Below are 6,271 nucleotides of genomic sequence, written 5' to 3' on the forward strand. Positions count from 1 at the left end.
CTGTGCTCATGACAAGGTGAACTCGTCATGTATAATGGGGTTCATAAATATCCAGCACTGGAGGGGAAAAGCCTTAGCAGCCAAGTGGTTAAAGCCCTCAAGTCTAATAAGTAAAGTTTTAGACTAAATGGGAGAACACCAAATCAAAAAGGTGCCCCTTTAAAGGACGGTTTCCCTCACCCACCAGAGGTGGGATGCTTCATCATTGGGGAATCTCCTTGCACGGTGAAGCCCAGCCTCCAGGGCACTGCCTTAAGTTGGCAGTACGGTGCTATCAGTATGCCAAACTTGCCGTGCTCCTGGAAGCACTTTTTTTTTCAAAGGGTGTAGCCTCAACTAGCTGTTGTTGTCTGCAGCTCTCCCAGAATAAATGTCTGCACATAAAATGGCTTCTGCTCTCAAACATCTTTGTCTAACACAGTGTGAATGGAACGAGTGTTGCTTTGCATTTGACCGTAGTTTCAGTAAAGCAGAGCGTTAATATTAGATACAGACGAAATAATTTAAAGTGAAAAGTTTTGCCATGAAAAAGGTTCCTTAATTAGTGGAGACGTAAATGTTCTTTTTTAAGTTCCGTCCGAGTTTCATGTTTCCAAACTCTTTCTTGAGCTGCCTCTACTGAAAACTTATATTCCTCAAATATTTCCACAGTCAATGACCACAGAAAACTATCCAACAGCAGGCTGTATTAGTAGTCATTTTCATATTTAAATATATCATTTTGTCCTCTTTTTTAACAATTCAGTATATAAAATACCATGATTTCGAAATAGAAAACTAATTAGTGCAAATTCTAATGAACATGATATGGAACACAGTCTTTTAACATTGTATAATAACAGGGATAATTTAAATGGATCAAAAAACATAGTACGTGCACTACATACCTGTAAATATAAACTTGTACGTAATGTTGCTGTTCTAATTAAAACAACTAGGTGTCACTGTTGACCAGCAAATGTATCTACAACCAAATCCAGTAACTCAGCACTTGGTACACGTATAATTAGACGCTATTTCATCGGGGTTGAAAGCCGAACACTACTGAGGTGCTTCGTTTTCCTGCGATATTTCGGAATATACAACCTTTGCTCGAATCTTAAACAAATATTAGTTACACGAAAGCAAAGCTACTGGATATTTAGAGAGAAGAATGTGTATCGTCATTGGATTGGAAATGCAACGTGTGAATGGCCATTCTGGTTTCATGGGGAGTGTCCTGTTATGCTTTTTCATGGCGTTATCAGCAGCAAGCGGAGAGATTCGCTATTCCATTCCGGAAGAAATGGAAAAGGGATCCTTTGTGGGCAATATTGCATAAGACACCGGACTTAAAATCTCAGAAATGTCAGAGCGCAGCGTCCAGATGTTTTCCGGAGGTAAGACGCAGCATTTTGCTTTTAGTTTGAATAACGGCTATTTGTCTCTCCGCGAACAGATAGACAGAGAGAACATGTGTGCAAAAACAAGTCCCTGCCTATTGATTGCAGAGCTGATTGCACAAAATCCTCTGGCACTTTACCAGTTTGAAGTTGAAATTCAGGATATAAATGACAATGCACCCAGCTTTCCTAATAAGGAGCTGGTGTTGGAAGTCAGTGAGATCAGTGCGCCCGGAACACGCCTGTCGCTGCCAAAGGCCAGCGACCCTGACGTGGGTACTAATGGTCTTCAAAAATATATTCTGAGCCACAACGCTTATTTCAAAACACAAGTCACCAGTGAAAGTGATGATTTGATGGAGCCCGAACTTATACTTGAAAATCCCCTTGACAGTGAGGATATTCCTGTGCATCACCTTATCCTGACAGCCATAGATGGTGGGGACCCTGCCAGGACAGGCTCTCTGCAAATCAGAGTTGTGGTTTTAGATACTAACGACAACCCACCCGTGTTCAGTCAGTCTGTGTACAAAGTCAGTGTCAAAGAAGATGTAGGCGAAGGAGCCCTGCTGACTACAGTCACAGCTGCAGATGCAGATGAGGGATCGAATGCAGAGGTCACCTACTCCTTTAGCAACGTTCCAGCGGAGCACAACCCAAAGCTGCAGGTGAACAGCAAAACTGGAGATGTACATCTGATGGGAAATCTCGACTTTGAAGAAAATGAATTATTAGAAATGAAGATTCAAGCAAAAGACAATGGCGGCCTAGCTGCCGAAAGCAAATTAGTGATTGAGGTTGTTGATATAAATGATAACCCACCCACTATCACTATTGCATCTCTCTTCTCACCAATTCCAGAAGATTGCCCCACAGAGACAGTAATTGCCATATTCAGTGTGCAGGATAAAGATTCTAAAGTAAATGGCCGAATAACATGTTCCATCTCGGACAATATTCCATTTCAGTTAAGATCTTCCAATGCTAATTATTACAGTTTAGTGACAGTTGAGCCATTAGACAGAGAAGAGGCCTTTGAGTACAAAATATCGATTATAGCTGAAGACCATGGAACACCTGCCCTGACAACAATCGAAATGATCAGGCTACAAATTTCGGACATAAATGACAATGCACCTGTTTTTGACAGTCTGTACTATACAGCCTATGACATGGAAAACAACCCTACAGCAGCCTCCATTTTCTCGGTGAATGCCAGAGACAGTGATTCGGGCCAGAATTCCAGAATCATATACTCTTTAATGAACAGTTTCAAAGATGATGCTCCTCTCTCTTCATACGTATCCATTAACTCAGTTACTGGGGTCATCTATGCCCTCCGGTCATTTGATTACGAAAAGTTCAAGGAGTTGAAAGTCCAAGTGAAAGCACATGATGGAGGCTCCCCATCTCTCAGCAGTAACATCACTCTGAATATTGTTGTAGTGGATCAAAATGACAATGGCCCCCACATTTTATTTCCTGCTCCTCTTACTGATGAGTCCTCTGGAGTGGAGTTTGCACCTCGTTCCTCTGACCCTGGATATCTTGTGACCAAGGTGGTTGCTGTTGATGTTGATTCTGGGCCAAATTCCTGGCTCTCCTATCAGATATTAAGGAGCACAGACCATGGGCTCTTCTCTGTTGGATTTCACAATGGGGAAATTAGAACAGCTCGTGCCTTCCTAGAGAAAGATGCCCTAAAGCAGTTGTTTGTAGTTTTAGTAAAAGATAATGGCCAGCCTTCTTTGTCTTCCACTGTAACAGTCACTGTCTTGCAATCTGACAGCATCCCTGAAATTCTGTCAGACCTAAGCAGCCCCCCAACATCTGTGGACTCTGAATCCAACCCAACTTGGTACTTGGTGATCGTCATTGTGTTAATTTCCTGTCTATTTCTCATATTTTTAATTGTTTTGATGGCTTTCCAGATGCTTAAATGGAAAAAATCTAAGTACTATAAGTCAAAAGCTGTAAATGACTCTGTCCTTCTGGCCTCCCAGTTTGTGGGTATTGATGGTGTGAGAGCCTTCCTGCGAACCTACTCACATGAGGTGAGTTTAACAAATGGTTGTGGGTTGAAGAACCACACGAGTAGCAACTCAGGCACTCTTACTAACAACCTCACTGCAAATGATTGGGATCTTACCGTCTTGCAAGATGGAAATAACAGCAAAGAAGCAATCACCAATGAGGTCAGTAGTTTCATTGCCATTTAATATATTTGTTTTTTACACACTATATCCGATATTCGTTTGCTTATGACCATTGTGTGTTAAAGTATGTGCATACAATTTTGTGTACTGTGACATTATTAGTTAAATATGTGTTATATCTCTATACGAGAAAAGTACTACAAGTGTACAGTGTATGCTATTTTTCAGAAAAAAACACACAAATGGAATACACTGTTTTTATTATTAGCTAATGTTTATTGATCCTGTTTGTTCAGTGACTGACATAACATCATATTAAACAAGGGTCGTTTCTCAGTATGAGTTGTAATATTCAGAGAGATTCTGAATTATGTGCAAAAATCAACACAATGCCTAAAAATTCTCCTTTCTGCCAATCACTGTTCATTATAAATAATAGATTATTAGAATGAAAAGCTAGTTCTCTTTTTCTTTGTATAATTTTCCACTTTGATAATTCTCTGTTACCTGCTTTTCACATTGGCTACTGGCAGCAGCCATTATGACACCACAATTTCACTGCAATATATTATTATAGTTGAGCAGCTACTTTTTTTTTTTACATGAGAGACATCACAATTCGAATGTTGTAGGCAAATAGAGTCAGATTTTACAAAATTACATGAAATGATGCATAATTATGTAAAATGCTAATCCATTACTATGCACCCTAAACTCCAACAGTTGGATTGGAGAGCTACCTATGATAAAGTATAAGGAAAATGAGAACATGGAATAAACTTTATATTAAATAAGTAAAATTTTTGTGTGTATTTGTATTAAATATTCATGTAAATTAATGTTATACATTTATTTTAAATGTAGACCAAAATAAAAAATACTATAGCATGTTTAAGTTACTTTTCAATTAAATCTTTTATTTGAATACATTCAATTAAATGTAAAAACAATTCTTTAAAAATCTAAAGTAACATTTTTTATTATAATTTCAAATTAATTAAAAGGGTGCCTATAATTAATTAGGAACAATGTAAATATATTTAAAAAAATGTTACATACGTTTATAAATTCAAAAATGATTGTTACGTCACTTTATAATCAAGTAATGAATATGTGTAGATTGTTTAAAATTCTATTATATTTAATTATATTTTAACTATTTTAAATAATTTAATTTCATTCAACATTATTGGCAATCCTCTCTTATTTTAAGCCCCTACCTCCAGTACTTTCTATGAAAGGGTGTTGCAGTGCCAGTGGTTGGCCATGTGTGGTGCTGAAATCATTGCTGTTTTTTTTCAACAGCTGTAAGTTAACACTTGTATATTTGGCTCCACTTTTTTTCGGGGAGTGGAGACATGTAAATCTACACTTGTGAGTAACTTTACACTTCGATTTTGTGAATAGCCAAAAGAAGTAAAGTTAGTCAAAAGTGTAAGTGTGACCTTGTATGTGTAAATTACTCAAAAGTGTAAGTTACCTTTGTGAATAGCCCCTCTAGAATTAAAAGGCATGATTATATCTGCAATAGTGAACATTGGTGTTCCTGTTGGGCACAGGTGATGAAAATATGTTGCATAATTTCCAGCAAGCCATTGATTGTTTATACTAAGGAGGAAAACACTGAAGAAGGATTTGTCATTGTAGCGGGAACGTTGTCTTACCAAACTGCAAAGAAGAGTTGTATTAGCATAAAGAGACATAATAACCCACAAATTACCTACTGTTCTATCATCAACATGCTTGTTCAGAGTTGATAAAAAAATGCTAGTTATACAGAGGCATACAGATTCATTTTCTTTGATTTATCACTGGATGTTCAACAGTGTTTGAGCAGAATCTGTATTCCTCTGCAGAGGAAATGCAAAAGGGTTCTCTTTAGGGCTGTCCTAAATTTAAATTGCGCCAGAATATTTAGTGTAATTTGGATAATTTCATGTTACATTTGATTCATGAAATGTATTCATTACATGACTTTGAGTAATCACTCTGAATGGGCTGTTGTGTTGAAAATTAACCATGGATTTATGAGGACAGCAGAACACAAGTGGCTGTTGCTACAGAGGTTTTTTTTTTAAAAATGGCACTATTTTTTTTTTGTTTTTAATTTTTTTAAATTTTTTTATTGAAAGTAACAGACATACAGGAACAACAAAACTTCACAAGGCAAAAAATATATACATATAGTACATCATCACGGGTCCATGTGGGCAGAGCTCAAAACAAGTCAATATATGACAATCGATGAAAATATGGGTAGGGGCAGGCGAGGGGCACTATTTTTTATTGCTAAATGCATCATTGCATCAAAAATGGATGTGAGTACACACTTTGCGTCAAAGCATAGTCCTAAATGACGGATTTGTATTTTACATAACTGCACATAATTTTGCTAACACTTTGCATAATTATGCAATAGTAAATTATGCAAATGTTAGAGAACCATAGCACTATTTGCGGACTCCTTATTCTTTTGTGTGAAACACTGCAATTCACTTTGAGCTTACAACTTTAGAGCTATCTGAGCACAGCACCTGGGCCATGTACAGAAGTAATATGCAGCATTTTGCTTTCAGCTTGAAAAGCATCAATTATTTATAAGTGAGTAGATAGGGACCGGATATGTGTACAAACAGCTCCTTGCCCCGTAAAAGTAGAAATTATTGCACAGATCTCTGTGGCACTTTTCCAGTTTGAAAGTGAGACAGGTGATGCTGGAAATGTGCCCTTTCT

General features: G+C 37.5%; 1 pseudogene; it reads left to right on the forward strand.

The window, feature by feature from the left end:
* Window positions 1-1,234: 1,234 nt before the first annotated feature.
* Window positions 1,235-3,601, forward strand: LOC144769338 (protocadherin gamma-A1 pseudogene; annotated as a pseudogene).
* The last annotated feature ends 2,670 nt before the right edge of the window (window positions 3,602-6,271 follow it).

Source organism: Lissotriton helveticus, chromosome 7, assembly GCF_964261635.1.
Source record: "Lissotriton helveticus chromosome 7, aLisHel1.1, whole genome shotgun sequence".
NCBI classification, from domain to species: Eukaryota; Metazoa; Chordata; class Amphibia; order Caudata; family Salamandridae; genus Lissotriton; species Lissotriton helveticus.